Source organism: Lynx canadensis, chromosome B2 (genome assembly GCF_007474595.2).
Source record: "Lynx canadensis isolate LIC74 chromosome B2, mLynCan4.pri.v2, whole genome shotgun sequence".
NCBI lineage: Eukaryota > Metazoa > Chordata > Mammalia > Carnivora > Felidae > Lynx > Lynx canadensis.
Window position 1 is genome coordinate 13,554,258 of NC_044307.1, and position 23,544 is coordinate 13,577,801.

Genomic DNA, 23,544 nt, shown 5'->3' on the forward strand with positions numbered 1-23,544 from the left:
ACACTTACCGAGAGATTATTTCTGAACTGTTTCTAAGAGCTGTTTCTTCCCCCTTTATCAAGGGGGTTTCACAAGGGAACAGGAAGAAATCATTTGACTTAAAAAATTCTATTGCTTAAAAAAAAAAATTATACTGCTAAATTGATGCAATCAAGTGAATTTCTGCAACGCCACACCACTTTTAATAAGTGACAGCAGAAGGATATATAAAATCACAACTGCCAGGCGCCTGGGTGGCTCACGCAGTTGAGGGTCCAAATTGATTTGGACTCAGGTCATGATCCCAAGGTTGTGGGATGGAGCCCTTTAAGTCGAGCTCCACGCTGAGCCTGGAGCCTGTTTGCAATTCTCTATTCTCTTCCTCCCTCTTCCTCTGCCCCTCTCCCCTGCTCGCATGTTCGCTTGCTCTCTCTCACTCTCTCAAAAAAAAACTTAAAAAAAAAAAAGTGTTTCTACAGGGACCCATTATGGACCACACATAACTCATTTTTTTTTTTTAAGTTTATTTTTGAAAGGAAAGGAGAGAGAGAACAGGGGAGGGACAGAGAAAGAGAGAGAGAGAAAATCCCAAGCCAAATCTGCAGGGCCACCGCAGAGCCCCGACATGGGGCTTGAACTGACAAACTGTGAGATCATGACCGGAGTCAAAACCAAAGGTCAGATGCTTAACCAACTGAGCCCCGTAGGCGCCCCCAGACAGAACTTATTTAAACCCCACAGCAACCCTATGGCTAAAGTACTGCTATTACTTCCTTGTTACTCGTGAGGAAACAGAGGCGCACACAGGATAAATGACTTGCCCACTCCACTTAGGGGCACAGACGAGCTTCCAGCCCGAGGTATGTGGCTCAAGAGATCCTTTTAACTAAATACACACTACTTCAAAGGTCTGTTAAAAACTGAACAAGAGGGCCGCCTGGGTGGCTCAGTTTGCAGAGGGTACAACCCTTGATTTCAGTTCCGGTCATGATCCCAGGGTTGTGGGATCAAACCCCAAGTGGGTCTCAACGTGGGCTCCAGGCTGAGCATGAAGCCTGCTTAAGTTCTCTCTCTCCCTCTCTCTCTCTCTCCCTTCAAGGGCAGTCCAAAATGTCCTCATGTTTAAGCAGGGTGAAGCATAAGTTCTATCGTCCTTGACAACAAACCTCAAAATTATTAAAAAAGCAATCTTTGTTATAAAATATTCGTAACTGGTAACCCCTGCTGAATAACATCAGAATCTGAATTTCGTGTCTCTCAAGGCGCTCCCTTTTTGGAAGTAAAAAAACGTACAGGCCCCCGCCTTAGTTGTACTTGCTTATTAGTCGAGAAAACACTTTTTGTTTTTTTTTAATGTGGTGTTTATTTATTTATTTTGAGAGGAGGGGAGGGGCAGAAGAGAGGGAGAGAGTGTATCCCAAGCGGGCTCCGCGCTGCCAGCATAAAGCCTGACCCGGGGCTCAAACTCATGAACCGCCAGATCGTGACCTGAGCCGAAACCAAGAGCCAGACGCTCAACTGACGGAACCACCCAGGCGCCCCTAAGTTGAGAAGAATACTTAAGCAAATGACATTTATGGAATGGAACCAAAAGAAAGCAGGACCCAGGTGAATGGTCTATGACCTATTCCTGGCGCCAGCTTCCTCAGTCAGTAGGAAATCCATCCGAACACTGAAGATTAATTTAAAAGCATCACTTTCTTTTTTTCACAGATTTCAGAACCGTAAGAAAATCATCTGTCAAAAGTCAGTAATAACAGCAGGTACTGGACGGACGGCCAGCACACTGGGCCCAGCTGACCCACACCACAGGACCTGCTTCTTTAAACCGCCCTCTCCCAACTCTAGGTACAGCGCTGGCCTAAAAACTCGAAGTCAGACAGGAAGAAAGAACTGGGCACCAACAACCCCCAACCCCCCCATTCCTGCAAGTAACTCAAGACTACCACAATTACCGGGGACCTGCAGCCTACAGGAGACTCCCCTGGTTTGCCCAGACCCCCATCCTGATTCTCAAGGTATTCCCACTGCACGCTAGGCCCACTCCTGAACAGTGGTGTTGGTCAAAACACCAGAGTCCACTCTGCGCTCTGGGGTTTACGGGCTCGACTCTGCATCCCGTGCTCAAGATCAAAGAAAGCCACGTCTGAAATAATTCTTCGAGATGAGGCAACAAGGCCCACGGTGGGTCTCATGTGGTTCTCAGCGCCCTGGGAAGCCAGCGGATGGGGCCAGGCGAATAGGGAGGCGTCACTTTGTAGTGAAGTTAAACAAATAAAATTCCCAGGGAGGGGCAGCTGGGTGGCTCAGTAGGCAGAAGCCTGCTTGGGATGCTCGCTCGCGCGCTCTCTCTCTCTCTCTAACATAAATAAGCAAACAGTAAAATCACAATAAAATTCCCAGGGACTGACACGGTTTCTCACCCCCTGCAGTCCTACAGATTACATTATCCCCCCAGTCTCCGTCTTAGAGAAGTCATGTCTGTAATAAAGCCACGTCTGAACTCTGCTTCCTGACAGAATCAATATACGCAAGTACAACGGGAATTCCTGGACAAGCACGCCACTCTTCTGTTTCTTGTGAAAACAACTTCCACAGTAGCGCCCGGGACTAAACAAACCAGGCCAGGTAAGGACTTTTTTTTTTTTTTTTTTTTTTTCCTTCACTGACATTCTCCAGAAACCAAGAATGGCAAAACAGACTAATTCTAATTCACGAATTATTACTGCCAGTCCACGGTCTTTCCCTCCGACATCGATTTCCGGCATCTGTGTCCCCCGGATTCCCTCCGCCATGTTGCAAGACTTCAAGCTTCCCCTTTCCCGCCGCCTCCGACTGTATTTCCAGGGGTCTGCCCGCCTCGCCACACAAGCACCGAACTCCTAGTTTTCCCTACGGAATCCAGGCCCTGCCCTGTGACGTGGGTCACAATTTGAACCGCAGCAGATTGCAAAGTACTAGTTGTTCCCTCATTCCTTCAACAATACTTAGGAAGTATCACGGGTCAGGTGCCCTTTTAGGTGCTTGAGGTGAACCTGTGAGCAAGAACAAAAAGATCCCCGCTCTCCGGGAGTTTACATTCAGAGGAGAAAACCAAAAACAAGTTAAGTAAGGGATAAGGTATCTAAGGTGGTGGTAAATGGCTAGAAACAGAGGAACCTGGGTGGGGCCATCCTGGGGGGTTGGGGGGCCGTGGGCCCTGAGGGCAGATCAGCGCTAGAATTCCAGTGCAACCTCGCCCCTCACTCCCTGAGTCACCTTCCCTGTGCTCCTTGACCTCTGGAAGCCTCACGGGTATCCTCACCTGGGAGCAGTAGCCAGAATAGGAGGATTTCCCTTGGCTGGCCCGCGGGTCCCAATGCAGGGTGCTCTCCCCAAACGAGATAAGGAAGAGAAAAACAAAAGGGGCGCCTCCCAGAGGGCCAGCGGGGAGGGCACTGAGGGCTTCTGGGGGAGACAGAGCCAAAGGTAATTACAGCTCCCACCCGTAAGAGGCCCAGGCAGGGCTTAGCTAGCTGCCTTTAGGAGAAAAGGCTGCGATGACAAATGTACTTAAGGTACTTCTTTGTCCAAGTGGGAAAAAAACGTTCTCATAATTGGTTCTTAAAATGTAGTTAAGTCAACAAGTTCCTATGTATCAGCCAGGGAATGCTGCCACGCAGCTGGTTTCAGGCTCCTTCTTCTTCCCCAGATTTGCAAGCCAAAAAAACTAGTATCTGAGAGTGCGTGCGTCACCCCGAGACTTCAACACGCGTGGCTCTCAACACTGCGTTGAAGCACAACGCACACGCCTTCTGCGGCAGCGCCCATGACCCCGCGGGCTCGGACTTGACCAGCAGCAACATGTGTCGTTTCAGTTCTGCCGTGCCGATTTCTCAGAAAAGCTGGCCCTCTTCGAAACATGAAGTCACCAGTGACGAGGAAGAAACACAAGATCTTGGGAGAACTGTGCCCCAGTTCCTAGCGTTTGAGCGAGCCTCCCGGGGCAGAAGGAGCTGGCACACGGAGAGATTCCAAGCCCAGGCCACCCCCCACCCACTGTCCCTCACAAGACACTTGCTCTCAACACAGCACTTGCTTCACACGAGGAAAAAAATACGAGCCGTTACAGTGCGTATGCGCCAACCAAGCACAAAGATGCAACAGAATGGGGCTTTCTCATCAATTGAAACAAAGAGGGGGTAAACCGTGAGGGACTCTTGGGGCACCCGGGTGGCTCAGTCGGTTGAGCGTCTGACTCCAGCTCAGGTCATGATTTCACGGTTCGGTCGGTGCGTTCGAACCCTGCGTCAAGCTCTGTGCTGCCGGCTCAGAGCCTGGAGCCCGCCTCTAATTCTGTGTCTCCTTCTCTCTCTGCCTCTCCCATGCTCGTACTCTAGCTCCCTCTCAAAATTAAATAAACGTTGAAAAAAAAATTTTTTTAATCAAAAGAAAAACATGCGAGACTCTTAAAACACAGAGAACAAACTGAGGGTTGCTGGAGGGGAGGGGAGTGGGGGGATGGGTTAAATGGGTGACGGGCATTAAGGAGGGCACTTTCTGGCTGAGCACTGGGTGTCATGTAAGAGATGGATCACTGGGGACTACTCCTGAATTCAAAACTTGAGTGTGTGTGTGTGTGTGTGTGTGTGTGTGTGTGTGTGTAACCACAGATAGATAGGTAGGTAGATGACGCCTGGGTGACTCGGCTGAACATCCAACTTCGGCTCAGACCGTCATGGTCTCACAGTTCGGGAGTTCGAGCCCCACATGGGGCTCTCTGCTGTCAGGTGGTCAAAACACAGGCTGATTCAGACCCTCTGACCCCTCTCCCTACCCCTCCCCACTTGCGTTCTCTCAGTTATAAAAATAAAACATTTTAAAAAACAAACTACACAGGCAGAGATTATTAGATATTTTCCTGTTACTGAAGGCTCCATGGGTCCTGTTTGGAGTTTCTTTTTCTTCCCCCCCTCTTTTCCATTTTCTACTGAAAGAAGGTATGTAAAGAGGTAGCAGATAGTTGCCTAGTGCTGAACTCTGTGATACTGAAGTGCTCCTTTTCCAAAAATTTAAGTTTCAACACAGGCAACATAATCAAACAAAAAAACTCACATATTTTGTGGAAATGGGAGGCTGGCAGCCTGGTTTAAGAGGAAGACGGTTGGCCTGGAGTCAGAATTCCAGAAGGAGATCAGCCGATACTACAGAACAAGATTGGATTTTCACCCTCATCTGGAAGGGCGAGGGTGGGCCTCTCTCCAGTCATTTGGCTTTTTCAGTTTTGTGTGAAAGATAAAGGTTGCTTTTAAAGCCCAGCTGAGCAACAAGACTCTACAGGGAATAATGGAAGGACCAGGCCACTGCCGAAGAGAAAAGAGAAAGACAGAAAGCCACAGAAGACCACGGAAAAAAGGCAAAGACAGAAAGGCCTAGAAAGAAAGTGAAAGAAAGATTTAAAAGGAAGGAATGAACTCCTGGTACACCCAGCATGGATGAATCTCAAAAAAACATTACAGTGAAGGCAATCGACACAAGAGTGCCTCCATTTATAAGAAGTTTTACAACAGTGCTAGAAATCAGGTCAGCTTTTGGCCGGGGGCTGGGGGAGGGGAAGAAATGACTGCAAAGGGAACTTTCTGAGGTGATGGAAGCGTTGTATTATCTCGACGGGATGGTAATACCCAGGTGTGTGCAGTGGTCAAAATGTATCCAACTGTGCACTTGAAATAGTTTTGTCATGAACTGTACTGCGACAAACTTGACTTTTTATAAAAAAACAAAAAAAATTCTGAACAGATTTACAATTGTTTAAAAACAAAAGAGGGATGGGGGGAGCGGAGGTAGAATGAGTTGTGACAACTCATTAGGTTAAGCTGATTTTTCTGGAAAGCAGCCACCCAAATTAAACACAAGTCCATGCCAGAAGCCACACCTTTGGTGATACAGTTGAGGGACCTGGTCCAAATGTGGAAAATTCCTCCAAGTTTCATGCTGTTAGAAGTGACTTATTAAGGAAATATTTACAATACAAACTCCCTTTCAATGCTTGCGACGTTTAGAGGAAAAGTAGACTAGGAGCTCCTGGATGCTCAGTCAGTTGACTTCGGCTCAGGTCACGATCCCATGGTTTGTGGGTTCGAGCCCCAGGTCAGGCTCTGCATTAACAACCCAGAGCCTGCTTGGGATTCTGTCTCTCCCTCTCTCTCTGCCCCACCCCAGTGGTATGTGTGCCCGCACTCTACCTCTCTCTCTCAAAATAAACTTAGAAAATGTTTAAAGGAAAAGTAGATTTTACCTTTAAAAAAAAAAAAAAGGGAAGAGAAAACTAAAAAGTCACTTCTCTGCAAAATGAATCGGTATACCATGGGTGGTTTGCATGAAGGGATTTGTTTCTGGGTTGTGCAAAAAAGCAAATCCAACACTGATCTGTATAGATTAGGAGATCTGTATAGCTCTTTCTCTATAGAGAAAGATCTACTCAAGTTTTCATACTTTTTCAAACCCAGACATTACTCTCCCACGTCTGAGGGAGGCTCCCTACACTCAGGCTTCCACTAGGTGGCAGGAAGCAGGCGACGGGCACTCCTGGGGTCCTTGAGAGATTTGGGGTGAGGGTGGTATGAATCTCCTGCGCCCGTCTACACTCCACATAGAGGGGTCCTGTTGTTACAGAAATACTACAGAACCATCCCATCGCAGTACACATACACACACACACACACACACACACACACACACACACACAAAATGCTGTGGCAAAAAAGCGCAGCACTGGAACTCAACACTTGCCATACCAAAGGAGCCCAGTCCTGACACTGATATGGGTCACAAACTCCCTGAGGGTCCCTCCAGAGGGGACTGGGGGCAGGCGGCCCCACAGAGGCACAGAAAATCAAAACGCATTCCCAGGGCTGGAACCAACAGCCCACAAAACAAACCAGTCAGCCTGGTTCCTGGCACAGAACGATTCACAAGTCATTCTGGCAGAGGCCATGTCCAAGTTCTATTTTAAGACAATAACATTGGTCTGAATCTCAACTTCTAGAACGGGGACACCCCAGAGGCCCGAAGGGTGCCGATTTTCAAAGCTGAAATCCCATCTCGTAGAAAGGATCGGTCAGAAGTCCTAGGCCCATTCCCTTTCAGTACCTGCTGAAACTTCCATACCTGGGTGAGGGCATTCCCCTCTCTCCAGAACTACCTGGCATGAAATTGCAGACAGCGTGGGCCAGACACAGGAGTGGGGGCAGGGGGCGCAGTCAAAGCATGCTTTATGCCATCCTGAGAAGCCCCATGCTAGAATTCAGGGCCTTGTTTCTCCCTCAGCTTGTGTTTTGCTATGTAAATCATGTTTCAGTTTTGGTTGGGGTAATATGGGAGGGGGGGAGACTTATTAATGCTATCTACAAATGGTGAGTTCAACAGACAGGTTTTTTTTTTTTTTTTTTCCACCGTGACTAGTCATCTGTAAAGAATACTGATTTTCTTAATTTTATTCTGCAACGCAGCTACGGCGGGAAGCGTCCCTTTTACGCTGTTCTGCGGGGTAATGATAAAAACTAATATGCATGTATTTTTACATAAATCACATGCTTGTTTTGCTCTAACCAGTAGTAGGAGGCAACGGCACTTAGGCGGCACTTCTAGAAATTAAATTAGTTATCTGCTGTTCATCTGTTTTTCACCAGAGACGCCCAGCCCAGCCAGCAAGCCAGCCTGGGAAAACCTCCCTGCCTCAACCCACAGCTGGATTAGCTGCCCCTCCTTAGGAAGACCTGGAACACCCTGGATCCCCACTGCTTCCCTGACCCTTTTTTTCTTTATTTTGGGGAGAGTGCGCGTGGGGGAGGGGCAGAAAGAGGGGGACAGGCTGACAACAGTAAGCCCGAGGTGGGGCTCGAACTCACGAACCATGAGTTCAAGCCGAAGTAGGACGTTCAACCGACTGAGCCACCCAGGTGCCCCCCGGACTCTTCTTTCGAAGAGGAAGATTCTAGATGTCCTCTTTTTAAATCGCATTGTAATACACGTCTCCTAGAGAAAATACAACTAATCTCTTGGGCATCCCTCCCTCTTCCCAAAGTCCTGCATGCTCTCTCCCGCCCCAGGACCCTACAATTTTCTCTGGAACACACCGCTCTCTACCACCCTCTTCACCTGGTTCACTGCTGCTGCCTCTACACCGCGACATCCAGAAAGTCTACTTTCATCCCTCCACGTGCACGAGCTGTTCTTCCAAAGTGTGCCCACAGCACCTGGGACACTTGCTTTATGAAAGCGCTTGGCCCGCCCTGTATAGTAGTAACATGACAGCCGCTCAATGGGTGTCCAGCATTTAGCACAGGCCCAGCATACAGCAGATCAAATATCAAATATAAATACCAAGGGCAAATAGTTCTCGGATAAACAAACAAAACTAACACTGAGTGTATTTTGTATCTGGATATAGAAACACTGCAGGGGGTACGCGGGTGCCTCACCAGGTTCTGCGTCCAACTTCGACCTCACAGTTCCTGAGTTCGAGCCTGGCATTGGGCTCGCTGCTGTCAGCACAGAGCCCGCTTCTGATCCTCGGTCCCTGCCCCTCCGCCACTCACACTCTCCCTCTCAAAAATAAATACACATTAGAAAAATAATAGTAACACTGTTGATTTGGGTACGTAACCTTTTACGGTAGGCTTCCTGAACAAATATCCTATTTACTGAAATTATTTTATGGGGCGGGGGGGGGGGGGGGGGGGGACTAGGCCGTATATACAATTTTCTCACTTGCTTCTCTCATTTACTACATTATGTCGTTAAATATTCTTGCTACCATATCATTTTAATGATTGCATGGAACAGATGTTCCCTAATTTAACCAATCCCCTATTGGTTGCAATTTTTCACCGTGATACACAGTGAAATACACTTGACATACATCCCATGGCCAAATCTAAATAAATTCCTAGAAGCCGAGCAGCTGAATCAAATGGCACGCAAAACACACGAGCTGTGGCGTTCCGACAGCTTAAAACCGGGGTCGGGAGTTTTGAAGGGTACTAACGGGGTCTCCACACCCAGAGTGTAATGGAGACACCGAAAACTTCATTTGAAAAATGGCTGCGGCAACACGGGGTCGCTCGGCCTGGAGAGGATGAACAATGAGCCTGTCGGAGGGGAGATAACGTTTAGTTCTGAGGACAAAACTGGAACCAGCTGAAAGAGACGGAGGAAAGAGGTGCTCCGTCAAATTCGAAAGAATGGAATTTTCCCCACGAGCTATCCAACGTGGCCCTTGCAGTTGCTGGGAGGATTCAGGCCCAGGCACGCAGGAATCCTAAGGAGGGAAAGACATGGGGCCGGCGTCACCGAGAGGCCAGTCAGTCAGTCACCCCAAGAGGTCACTCCGTGTTCAGCTACTGCTGTTTCAACCTTCCAGAGGGCTCCCCACCACAGTCTTCAAGTGAAACTGGAAAACGGCCATAGTGCAATTTTCCTCAGAAAGTTCCTCAGAATTATCAGAGCTCACGGCGTATTTATGGCACACAGGCTGCTCAGGACAGAACCAGTTCCACCAACAAGCACGGAGTCGGGGTGGAGCCAACAGTGGGCCTCGGTCACGTGTTTTACTGTAGGTCTCTGGTCTTCTCAAAATGGGGAGGGTCTGACTTAGCCTCACAGCTTGTGGCCCTCACTGTAATGTATGTAATAAGGATAAATGGCTCTAATGAGAACACTTGTTGCAATTGCCTAATCTCCCTGGGTTTTTGGTTTTTTTTTTTTTTTTTTGAAAAGGAAGGTATTCAACAGATCAACTGTCACTTTTTAACCACAAGGTGGGGAGTAGGGGGGATAGGATTATCTCTTCCTCAATTTTTACCAACGGTTCATATGTAAATGAAGTAAGTTTCTAAAAGATACCTTTTTTTTTTTTAAGAAACTAAAAGGAGGAGGAAAACACCCTCGTGTTTCCACTTCCCTGAAAAATCTAATTTCTCTGGAAAGGCAGAGGGGGGAGGAAATGCCATGACAAACAGCCAACATCTAGTCCTTTGGTGGCTCTAAGATTCAGGACCAAGACAGCCCGGAGTCTGGCCCTTTTGGCTTCTATCTCCCCATCTCTGACATGGGGTTGACGGTACCTGCTGACATGGGTAGTATAAGGACCGATGTATGTAAAATACTGAGACCACCGCCCAGCACACAGGAAGCGCCACAGACCCGTCAGACACACCTTCAACCTGTCACTTCCACGTGTACAAAGAGGGAGGAGAACCAAGAGACTCGTGACTCGTGCAGGCCCTTAACTAAGCACGAAGGGCTGGTGAAGAGGTTATTTTAAAAACACGAGCAGTCGGTGAAGGGTCCAACTCTTGATATTAGCTCAGGTTTTGATCCCAGGGTCGTGAGTTCAAGCCTCGCATTGGGCTCCATGCCAGGCATGGAGCCTACTTTAAAAGAGAGAGAGAGAGAGAGAGAGAGAGAGAGAGAGAGAGAGAGAGAGAGAGAGAAAAGAAGAAAAGAAAAAAATAAAAATAATCCACCTTCTATGAGTTTATTTATTGGGAAGTGGGGGGGAAGAGGAGAGAGGGAAACAGATCACAAAAGACCCTTCGTGACAAAAAACAAGCTGAGGACTGATGGAGGGGGGTGGGGGGGATGGTCTAAACGGATGATGATGCGGGGGTTTAAGGAGATGGGGGGTTAAGGAGGGCGTTTGTGGTGATGAGTACTGGGTGCTGTATGTAAGTGATGAATCACTGAATTCTACTCCTGAAACCACTATTGCAGTGTATGTTCACTAAAATTTAAATTAAAAAAATTTTTTTCTGAAGTTCACTTATCAGCCAGCCATTTCAAACACGGAACACATTTCATCACAGAAAGGAGATTTTCAAACGGTAGTTGCGTTCTCAAACCAACGCAAAGCAGTTAAACAAAACTCACTAGGATGATAACGAAAAAAGAGGGAAAAGATTAAGGAAGCCGTATGGGGAACAAAATAGAATAATCTGCACTGAGCCAAAAGACTGGAAAAATTAAATGAGAAAGTGAGGTCACTACCACGCTGTGGCATGAACACTACAATGGAAACTCAGGTTTGAATGAGAAAAACCAAGTCAGGGTTTACAGTTTAGCAAGTGCTTGTTTTAGCTGTCACTGGCTGGCTCCAAAGAAAATAATTCAGTTTTAAGCTACACTGGCTAGGAGTCTGGATTTCTTGGACCAGATGAATTACGCACTATAATGAACTCGGCAAATTAACTGAAACCAGACTCTGCTATCCTAGCAAATCTGGGCAATGAGTGTATTTCTCATTGGTTACTAGTAAGAAGCCTGAAATTAAATTAATCACATAATTAAAGTGAGAAACTAAAGTAGAGAAATAGACAAAATTCACCTCTCCCCGCCAAACAGAAGTGCTCTTGATTTATGGAAGTGCATCATCAGAAAAGGAAAAATTTCCAGACCGGTCAAATGGACCGGTCAAATTTCCTGGGGGGTGAGATATGGGTCTTTTTTAGAAGCTTTTTTTAGAAGCCACAACCATCCGCGTTCCCTTTTCCCCAAAACAGAGCTCCAAGGAATTTTAAAGTCTGAATGTAAATGTTAACTGCAGTCAGAAAACCGAACAGAAGAAACAGATATTTAAACATTACAGTGTAAGGATGAGGACAGGAGAGAAGTCGGGTTTCCCCCACCTTCCATCTGTTCTCCACCTGCCCCTGGTGCTTTTCTTCCCCCCTGCCTTGCACACCCTTCTGCCCTCCTCTGTGAAAGGACTGGCTTCCCATGCCTGTTTACAGGTGCAAACAATTCCACACTAAACTACAGCGTCGAAAACAGCTTTCTGGGGGAGAAGCAGGTAACATTCTGTTTCTTGACCAAGGCACCGGTTAAACAACAGGTATGTTCGGTTTGTGAAAATTCAAGATGTACATGATGATTTGTAAACATGTCTAACATGTGTTACTTCAACAGAAAGTTTAAAGATTTTGGGGTGCCCGGCTGGCTCAGTGGGTGGAGCTTGTGACTCTTGATCTTGGGATTGAGTTCAAGCCCCACGTTGGGTGTAGAGATTACTTAAAAAATGAAATCTTAAAAAAAAAAGTTCTAAAAGATTTTTCTTAAAGCCCCTGGAAGTAAGTTTAAAGAAAACCATATTCTTTCTCATTGCTCCAGAATGTGGGCTAAATGGCATGAATGTCACGGGAAGATATCGCCAACCCAACAATTCCCACGTCACCGATCAAGAGAAAGGGGGCCAGTGGGGAGGTAGGAAATCAGGAATGATTTTGCGCTGCCACTGGGGTTGCTGTGCTCACCTCCAAAGGACACTCAGGACACAGCACACGACTCTCCTCCCTCCTCAAACTTAACAAACAACCAGCCTGCAGAGCACTACAGAAGTTACTGGCCAGCGGAAACCCAGGAGCGCTATCCACCCCGAGAAACTGCTGGTAAGGCTTCAAAAGACCTGACACTGAGAACACTTGGCCCCTCTCGTCCCACAAGTGGGCCTTTAAGAAATGTAAACTGAGTAATTCTCTGCGTTTTAAAAATTGTGGCTAAAACTTTCATAGCAGTGAATGAATGAACGCCAGTAAATTCTTTCCTTGAAAAAAGTTTGAGAGTGGGGTGCCGAGGTGGTTCAGTCGGTTCAGAGCCCAACTTCAGCTCAGGTTCTGATTTCACGGTTCGTGGGTTCGAGCCCTGCATGGGGCTCTGTGCTGACAGCTCAGAGCCTGGAGCCTGCTTCCGATTCTTTGTCTGCCTCTCTCTCTGCCCCTCCCCTGCTCATGCTGTCTCTGTCTCTTTAAAAATTTTTTTAAAGTTTGAGAGTAATGTATATAATGTGTGTAACATGACGTGTAGGGCACAGACACCCTGAAAAGATGGGGAGATGCCTTGTAAGCATTCATATGCTGCCCAAGTAATTCCTATGACTCATTTGAGCTGGTAAGTTAGCCTCTAACGCTCAGAATGTTAGGTATTGGGGGAGTACCCAAAGGGACTAGGAAAAAAAAAAAAAAAGCCAAGGCCAAAAACCCGTATAAGACTGCTTGAACTCTGTTTATTCTCAGTCTACCGGGACATCTGCTTCTGTCTATTCCCCAACTACGAGGTCACAGTCTACGGGGTGCTGCCGTACTCACACTTAAGATCCCTATTCTGGCTGGAACCTCAACTCATCTGCAGAAGGAAATAACAAGATAAACACCACCAGAGAATTAAGCCAGTCTTAACTCTAAGCTGGACCATGCTACAGAAAAAGATGATGGTGCAGAAGAATGGAATTGAACGTGGTGCACACATGAAGTCAATGAGTAGAGGCATCTGGCTGTTTGGGAGCAACCCCACGCACTGGGGCCTCTGCCCTCTCCAGGGCGCCGGAACACAACCAGCCTGTGTGAAGCCCAGATCTGAACTGCTCTCGGAAGAGCAAGGCCCCCGGTGCTGTTCGAGACGGCCAGCCCACGTCAGTCTCCAGTGGACGTTTGTTAAAGCCTTCCTCACAGCTGCTGGGGCCACGCTACAGCATGTCCAACCTCCCAGAGACAGAAGGCCTCGTGAAAGGCCGCAGCAATTGCCTCGGCACGGGCTCGCTTTCCAGCGGGGAAGACCAGGCAAGAAACCCCGTCTAACAAAACCCCACGCTTGTGCTTGCTCCCCGTGGGCGATCATCCTGCCAGAAGCCGCGAAGATTGTGGTGACCCCAAAACAGGTTTCAGACGCCCCTACACAACTGGTGATAACGAGCCTCCGGCAGAGACAAAAAGGCTGACAAAAGGGACGAAACAGGCAGTGAAATGCTTGCCTGCAACCCCTCCCCCGACCACGCCATTCATGAGGCTGCCCCTCCATGAACCTGAACTGGGCCCTTCCCTGCCAGCACGCGTTCTGCACACACAGGGTGGCTCCGAGGAACACACGGAGACTGCCCAGCCCCAGACCATAATCTGAGAAAGCAGACACCAAAGAAATTGGCCAGGGCTACCATGGGCTGCTCCCTAGGTGACAGTGGGGTTTGGGGCAGAAATCCACAGAGCCCGTGGACCCACAAGGAAACATTCAATAAATATTTGTTGATGGGTTTTTTTAAAGATGAGATTAAAGGTTCCAGGGAAAGGGGCCATGGTACAAAGGTCAAAAGTAACACATCAGTTCGTGAGTTCGAGCCCCACATGGGGATCACTGCTGTCAACGCAAAACCTGTTTCAGATCCTCTGTCCCCTTTTCTTTGCCCTCTCCCACTTGCACCCTCCCCACCCCGCCCCCCACCCCAAAAAAAACGGTAAAGCGTCAGTCATCTCGAAACAGGGGTCTGAGAAGGGCCATTTGATAATGGATTTGCCACTGCAGAGAGGGCTGGACCCCCCCAAGCCGGCTTCTTCCCAGTGTCTGCAACTTGACCGACTGGGAAAGACTGCCAACAGACTGAGAGTCCTCCTGCTTTACAGTTCTCTAGGAAAATGAATTATCACCTTGCTGGGAGGTTACCAGAAAGTGCTAGTTAACTACCCAAATTATGCTGGAGAATCAGTAAACCATGTCCACTCTCTACCACCAACTCCAGGAAAGAACAAAAAGGAGGTGGGATAGGAAATGGCAGGAGATACTGAGGTTAGGAAGCTCAAGGCAGAAATCAAGGGCAGATCATCACGAGTCACCATGGCTGATTATAAGGGGTAGTAACCATAGCCACCTGTGCTTACTCTAGGAATGTCTACAAGCCCTTGACATTTACTACCTGCTTTAATTACCTCTACAGCAACAAAACTGGGAAGATACCCACAGAGACACAGATCAGGTAAGCAACTTGCCCAAAGTCACACAGCTTAAACAAATGGCAGAGTTAGGATCTGAACCCAGGGCTCTTAGCCTTAAATTATGCACTGGGTTGAGTTCTGAGTTCAAGATTACCTATTATTAAACCTACAAGAGGACGCATCCCAGATGAGTTAAAAAGAAGGCCCCCTGGGGCACCTGGGAGGCCCAGTCAGTTTAGCATCTGACTTCGGCTCAGGTCATGATCTCATGATCCGTGGGTTCAAGCCCTGCATCATGCTCTGTACTGACAGCTCAGAGCCTGGAGCTTGCTTCAGATTCTATGTCTCCTTCTCTCTGCCCCCTCCCCTGCTTGTGCTCAGTCTCTCTCTCAAAAATAATAAACATTAAAAAAAAAGAAGAAGGCACCTAACACTAACAATACCAACATGGTAGCGTCTGCGTCTGAAGTATCATTGTCCAAAGTTGAACACTTACATCCCCTTCAACTACTACCTTGTTCAGCTGGCTTACCTTCTGTAATGGTGACTGGATTTGGGGTTTTTCTTGGGGACAGGATGTTGGGGCCAGTATTGAAAACATCACTGATGATTTTACTCACAATCATTTAAATAATATCAAAAGAAGGGCAAACTCTTGTCACATTAGGCCTTACATGACTGAGCAAAGAGGAGGACAGGCATTTTTAAATAGTGCTTCTGATAAATGGAAGGAAGGAAGGGAGGGAGGGAGGGAAGGAAGGAAGGAAGGAAGGAAGGCAGGCAGGCAGGTAGGCAGGCAGGCAGGCAGGCAGGCAGGCAAAACTGCTGGGCTTTACAAAATCAAGCCCTAAGGATAAAAAGTCCCCTGAAGAGGAAAGGCACAGAGCTGCTAATGTAAGTGGACTTACAAGCAGGCCAGTGTTTTGGGGGTCACTGGTACACCCTTACTCCCCGCACCCGCAGCACCCGCACCTCGGGACAGCCTGTTTGAAATGCGTCCTCACTGGCCTATCCCAGATAACTGAACCCAAACCGGTATTTCCACAAGATTCCTGGGTGATTCCTACGAAAGGCTGAGAAGTGCCACCCTATGGGATGTGTGCCTTAAGATAAAAGGAGGGGCGCCTGGGTGGCTCAGTCGGTTAAATGTCCAAATTGTCCGACTTCGGCTCAGGTCATGATCTTATTGCTGGTGGGTTCGAGCCCCGTGCTGGGCTCTGTACCGAATTCTTCCAATTCTGTGTCTCCCTCTCGCTCTGCCCCTCCCCTGCTCACGCTCTCTCTCTCTCTCTCTCTCTCTCTCTCTCTCAATAAATAAAAATAAAAATAAAAATAAAAATAAAAATAAAATAATTTTAAAAAGACACAAGGAGACCTCCTACCAGAAAGCAAGTAAAGGCAGGAAGAGAGAGGAACCAATTGCTGTGAGGCTGTCCAAATGAGCCCCAAATACTACAACTTACCTTTACAACCACATATTAGAATTGCCACTTTATTCTAATTCCTGCCATCAAGCATGAACAACAGGAAATTTATTGAAAATTCTTTGTAGTTCGTAACAGTCCCCCAATTTTGAAAATTAACCACCAGAAATCCTGTGACCACAAGAAATGTATTATTAAAGGAGACGATCTGTTATTCTTTGCGTTTAAATGGTCTCCCCTGGGCAGTGGGCAGGAAGCTCTGTTTTAGATACATAAGAAATCCCCAGTTACCAAAAATGCATCATTGTAAAACCAATTAAGCTTCCAAACTAAGAAAATGTGGAAAACAATGTGAAGAAACTTAAGTACATTAAATCAATATGATGTACAGGGGCGGCCTGGGTGGCTCAGTCGGTTGAGTATCTGACTCTTGATTTCAGCCCAGGTCGTGATCCCAGGGTCAGGAGATGGAGCCCCAAGATGGGCTCTTGCTGGACACGAAGCCGGCTTAAGATATTCTCTCTCCCTCCCTCTGCCCCTCTCTCCCTAAAATAAACTTAAACAAATAAGTAACATTTTAAAAAGTATATGAAATATGTAATAAACCATCCTGGATATCTTCAAAGCCAAAACAGAACTTATACCATTAGGTGTTTGGCTACCAAAGGGGCACTCAGTGGCTTGAAGTAACACATTTGTAGTAACCGTAAAATGAAGGATTTGGGTGTCATGAATCATTACTGTATTTCACGCAGAAAAATCAAAAGGTACACCCTCCCCTCCTCTGTAAGGAATTTTAAACCATTTTTTTCCCTTCAGAGTTATACTATTCCACGTGACCAGGCTCCCCCCCCCCACCAAAAAAAACACAGCAACATACAATTTACCAACACTGACGATCTACGTTAATCAAAATGTTTAGTACTCCAGAAAAATAAGGAGCTTCTCCTAATTACAACTTAAGTCATTAAACCAGACATTTCCTTTTTTACAGGCTAAGAATAAAACGTGTCCCTCAACACACCACGAGGGCACCCTCGTTTCCTGATGCGAATTTAATACTCAAGTAACCAAGCAATTTCCCTGCTGTTTCAAAGACACAGGACAACTATAGGTGTACATTCATTCCTCCCATCAAACCACGGTGGGAAAGGGGCACAGAATCATCCCACGCAAACCGCCGTTAAGGACTTACAGGCTGCAGAGTTAATTCTGTAAAAGAAAGAAAGAAAATGTGGCCACCGCTGTAGGTAGGTTGTGATTATCCATCAGTGTAATCTAGCCCTCACCACCCCCACCCCCCGGGTCAATAAACAAATGTCACTTCCAGTGACGCAGGTGACATCGGGTGAGAGGGCTAGAACGAAATCAAGATATAAGCGTGATGTTCTGTAAACATCGAAGGAATACACTGATGACTGATTTCAAGCCCAAAGGCCTAAAACCCATGACAGAAAGTGAAAAGCCCATGATTAATATGGCCCCTCTTCCAAATGCATTCAAGTTACACTGACCCTCTCACCAGTCTCTGAAAAAGAGAAAAAATTTTAAGTGAAAAAAGGGCTCCAGTTCCAATTTGCTAACTCAAGTCACACCCTATCATTTTGCAGTTTTCCTCCTGACGTGGCCCTGCTGTTCCTTTGGAATTTTTAAAGACCTAGGATTTCGGTAATTACAGCCATTTCAGAAAGAGTTACTGAAAACCTAGTTACCTACACACGTACACTGCTTTAAATGTTTGCCTGAGATGGTTTGTAAAGAGACTATGTAGGCCATTTCTTCCCTTGATTTTATACCCAGAATCTTCTTGCCCCAATATTATTCTGCTTCCTGGCTCCCAAAATTCACTCACTGAAGAGCTACCTACTTACTGACAAATGATAATCCTATCCCTGATCGAGTCTGGGTAACAGGAACCCTTCTTCTTTTAAAACTGTTTCAGGGGCGCCTGGGTGGCTTAGTCGGTGAAGCGGCCGACTTCGGCTCACTCACAGTTTGTGAGTTCGAGCCCTGCATCGGGCTCTGTGCTGACAGCTCAGAGCCTGGAACCTGCTTCTGATTCTGTGTCTCCCTCTCTCTCTGCCCCTCCCCCGCTCATGCTCTGTCTCAAAAATAAATAAGTATTAAAAAAAAATTTTTTTTTTAAACTTTCAAATTAAGAATGCAAGCTTTGGGAAGCACTAGGGGATTACCTGCTCCCTTTCTCCACCCCCTTACATACACATACACATACATACACATACACACACACACACACACACACACACACACACAGAGCAGCACTGACAACACAGGGCGCTTGCCTGGTCTTTGCAAACAGGCTCCACCATCCGGTAATTGGCTCATAAATTTCATTCATAACTTGAAGCAGAAAGGGCCCAAAATGAACGATCTGTAATTTTAAATGTTGTCATTATTCTCCTGGCTGCGAGCAGTTAAAGAAGGCCTTGCAAGCTCATGAATTACGGGTGCGGTTTGTTGCTCTGAATAAGCTCTGAACAAGCACAGTATCTCAGGAAGCCGGCAATGAGGGGAAAGAGGGGGCTCGCAAAGCCCAGATGCTTTCAGGGAATGAAGCTTAAATGTCAATTATCCAATCACAGTGGAGTGATCCTTTCTGCTCCCAGAACCCCTCGCTCTTCCCTCACACCTTTAAGGTGGAGAAATGTTACGCATACGCTAGTGTGCATTTTTCCTGAAAATAAATTTCAGATCAGGCCTCGCTGATCTTGGCCTTGCTGACAAGCAAAAAACTGGCACTCAGAGAATCAGCAAAAGACGCATCCGACCCTCGCTGCTGAAAAGTTTTCCCACAGATTTCAGTCCATGTGTCAGGGATCCACACTACCCCAACCCCAAATGGGGGGCTAAATAAACACACTCCGGAATCAGTGACTTATTCTTCCAAATACCGGACTAATGAGAAAACACATTTCATGTGTATCTGGAAGTCCAGGGATGGGAGACCTCAGAAAACTCTGGGTTACAGGGGGACGTGGCAGGTGGAGTTCAACAGTTATTCAGCAGCCCACACCCACAAGGCCAGACATCTTGCCCTTGGCCAGGCGAAGTCCAGGTTTTTATGGGACAGTGGGCAAGGTGATAATCGAGACAAGACCCCAAGATCATCCTCAGGGCAAGCAAGTCAGACCAACAGAAAAAATGATTCAATACTAAATTTCTTATCTCCTTCACCCACACCCACGCCCACCCCTTTGAAGGAAGGAAACTGGCAGAGGTTGCCTCAATAACTTCCGGCCAATGGAGGATTGCTCTGGAAACTGCAGAGGGGCCATCTGGGTGGCCCCCAAGCTACAGTGCAGTGGGGAAAAAAAGGGAACGGAGACAAAGAGCACAGGTTCTGGCAGAGCTTGGGCAGACCTGCTCTTATTTCCTCTCCCAGGCCTAACTGGGCAGGAAACCAGTGCCTCTGAACCCAAGCCAACCAACCTAGGTTTGGCATCCAGCTCCACCCCCTCCCCTAAGTTTAAATTCCTTGCTAGAGACAGGCGGGGAAACACCGACTTTAAGAGCTAAGAGCTGACGGGCAGGCTTAATGAGGTAAAGCACAAGAGGACACGGCAAAAAGCCAGCATTCCACAAACGTTTCGGTTCCCTCCCAAACTGTGTCCCCTCCCCCTCCCCCAAGAAGGGATTTCATCAGTATACAGACCCGCTCCCTCAAGCCCCCACCCAGAGATCAATGCCATTTCTTCCCTGGCTCAAACACACCTGCAACTCTGTGGTGGAGAAAATGGAAATTTTCATGACCCTACTGACACCTTCATTTTTGCAGATTAGTTGCTGGTAGAAGAAGCTCGATTAGGACACAGTTGGTGCTTTCTTTTTCTTTTTTTTTTTTAACGTTTACTTATTTATTTTTGAGAAAGAGAGAGAGAGAGAGAGCGCGCGCGCGAGCAGGAGAGGGACAGAGAGAGGGAGACACAGAATCCAAAGCAGGCTCCAGGCTCTGGAGCTGTCAGCACGGAGCCCGACGCGGGGCTCGAACTCACGGACCGCGAGATCATGACCTGAGCTGAAGTCGGACGCTTCACCGACTGAGCCACCCAGGCGCCCCCAGTTGATGCTCTTCACGCTACTTTGGTCTTTCCCAAAGGGGAGATTCCAGGGAACCCTAGGCCTGTGGATACAATTCAAAATCGGGGTTCACTGATGAACTAAGTTTGAAAATGTCAGGCTAAACAGGTTTCTTTCTGTCAGGTTTGTTCATGTGCACTGTGATTCTCTAAGCAAGAGTCCTAGTGCCCCCCAATTATCTGAACACTGAAACTTCTTCCGTCCCTTGTCCCCACAGAGCATGTCTTTCTCAGAACATACTTGTGGACACCTCCCAGCCCTGTCTCCTACCATCGTGCCGGTGGTTTGATATGGGTCTTTAGTTGAGGGGGAGGCCGTTTTCCTAAGTTATAAATGAATGAATGTTCACTTTAAAAAGTAAACTACATTGAGTGTATCAGGTAAAAATTTTCTACAGCTCAGAGAAAACTGAAAAAGGCAATTATCCTAATCCCTGGAGGCTTCCACTGTACAAATAACAGAAAGTTATTAACAAAACGGAATTAGAGACACTCGTGAAATTTCAAGTTCTCACTGCAGTAATGAACCTGGGACCCTTAACAACACTAGGACTTCATTGTAAATTGTCTAGCAAAAACTAGCAGTCACGTTTTTCAGAGCAGACTTTATTTTTACTATGGATAAACATATGAGAAAAGTAGGAGTCCTGGGAAGCTATCTAATAAGGCAAATTAACAAATTGGAAAAAAATTACTTGAGCTACAATTCAAATGTCGTTTTGATTGCATCTGATTACATTCTGATTACATCAATTTCTGTTGCCATATATGAACAAAAAGTTGGATAAACTCCCCCAAAATCTCTTGGTTACTAAATGTCTGCTAACGGGGTGCCTGGCTGGCTTAGTACAGCATGCGACTTTTGATCTCAGGGAATGAGTTCAAGCCCTATGCTGGGTGTAGAGATTACTTTTAAAAAATAGTAATAATAAAAAAAAATTCTGCTGAAGCATTCCTGGGGAGAGTCTTTTAAGAAAAAAGTATTAGATTGTAAATGTGATTTAACGGTCTTAAATCTATCTGTGCACAGATTCGGATTGCTATGAAAGCAAGATGAATATTCTATTTCCCTAGTTCTTCTATTTCTACTTTCTGAATTTTCTCTACTACATCTAAGCTCCTTTCAAAAGGAGAAACATTAATATGTTATATTTATAATGAAAATAGAGGGTTCACTGAATAATCGAATATTTGACTTTTTCCAACTCCCCTGCCTGGTCCTACACATTGGTAGGGCCACCACAAGTGTCGTGTGGAAAGGATTCTAAACAGATTCCAAGAGGCTAGGACCTCCATGGTCCAGAGGAAAGGAAAAGGATGAAGGGAACTTACCAACCCTAGTGAGTCGGGGAAAAACTCCCTAGCAAGGGTGAGAAAGGAGGGGACTTACAGAAGCATACACAGATAAGGAATAGACTCGGGACAGCCGAAAAATACCAACACCTAGGGGCACCTGCGTGGCTCAGTCGGTTAAGCATCCAACTCCTACTTCCGGCTTAGGGCTTGGTCTCAGGGTTCTGGAGTTCGAGCCCCAGTGGGCTATACAATGACAGTGCAGAGCCTGCTTGGGATTGATTCTCTCTTTCTCTTTCTCTCTCTCTCTCTGCCCTCCCCCACTTGTACTCTTGTTCTCTCTCTCTCTCTGAAAATAAATAAAAATTTATATTAAAAAAATACCAACACCTATGTAGATGGCTTGGTTTAGGAATTGGGAGATTCACTAGGCCCACCCGAACAGGAGTGGACACTTCAGAGGATATAAGCAGGAAGCAACACTGTAGACAAAAGCCACCCCGTGGTGCTGTGAATACCCCGGTGTAAGCCAAAATGGAAAATGAAATCAAAGAAACAAAAACTTTTACAACAGCATCAAAAACTATGAAACGGTCAAGACACAGAAGGAGCTGGGCAAGTACAAGATGAGCCCGGCACGCCTTGCTGGGTCGGAGAGTAAGAAAGGGCCCGAGGAACGGAGGGGACACGTTACAGAGACGCAGAAGAGGTCTCAAGGGCCCCGAATATTAATTTCCTCATGGCTTAAACTAACCCATGGTTTTATGGGGCACCTGCGGCTCCATCGGTTTAAGCATCTGACTCTTGATCTCAAGGTCCTGAGTTCGAGCTTCAGCATGGAGCCTACTTAACAAATAAAAAAACAAACTCTGGTTTTGTAAGAGAACATCCTCGTTTTTAACAAACACACACGGAAGTATCAAAGGGGGCTTGTGACTGCAACTTGCTCTCCAGGGGTTCAGAATTGACTAAGTGTGTGGTAGGGGAAGGGACACAGAGACAGAGAATATAACACAAACATGAGAAGATGCTAAAATGACAGAAATTCTTGGTATGAATTTTGCAACTTCTCACTTAAAAGAAAGTTTTAAAACATACCACAACCTAAGTAAGGGGTGGGGGGGCAGGAAAGGCATGAAGGAGGAAAAAAGTCACCGGGGGCTGAGAGATGGGACAGGATATACCACAGTGTCAGCTTTAGGAAGATCCGCTGCCTCTGACGTCTCTAGCAAAATCCACAAGCTCAACTACCCCCCCAACATGATACCATTTCAAATGCACTACAAATGTCTTAACTGTAGTCACTTATGCCAAGAATCATTCCAAGACTAATAAAAAACAGCATTTCCTTAAAACTAATAAAAATGTTACTGACAAAGCCACTTACAAAAATGTTACTGACAGAGGCATTTCTTTCGGCAAGTTATTCAAAAGATAAAAGCAAACTTTGCTTTTTGGATTGGAAACTCTGAAAGAAGATCAGAAAATGAAGGAGAAGGGGGCGGGGGGGGGGATGGTCACCTTTCTACAGAACTTCTGGCCTCACAAAAAGGGAGAAAACAACAGGCCTGAGAGAAGTAGTCCATCTTTTGTAGGTTTATGTGAGATCTTTTTTTTTTAATATAAAACTGGGGGTGCCTGGGTGGCTCAGTCAGTTAAGCATCCAACTCTTGATTTCAGCTCACGTCATGATCTCACGATTCAAGGGATCGAGCCCCGAGGAGGGCTCTGAGCTGACAGCGCGGTCTGCTTGGGATTCTCTCTCTCTCCCTCTCTCTCTGCTCCTATCCCACTTGCGTTTTCCTGTCTCCCGGTCAAAATAAAGAAACAAACATTTTTTAACAAATAAATAAAACCGTAAACAGCAAACCACAAAGACATGCTCGGTAATGAAATATACATTTCTTAAATGTCACCTCATCCTTCTAGCAAACCACCACGACTCCCAGCAATATCAGTATGATTTTCATTAAACCACAAGGCCGGCACACCAACCAGTGTTCAAAACTACACCTG

General features: G+C 46.6%; 1 protein-coding gene across 2 annotated transcripts in view; it reads right to left on the minus strand.

The window, feature by feature from the left end:
* Window positions 1–23,544, minus strand: part of JARID2 (jumonji and AT-rich interaction domain containing 2) — a 271,818-nt gene that overhangs the window by 203,864 nt on the left and 44,410 nt on the right. The window lies entirely within an intron of this gene.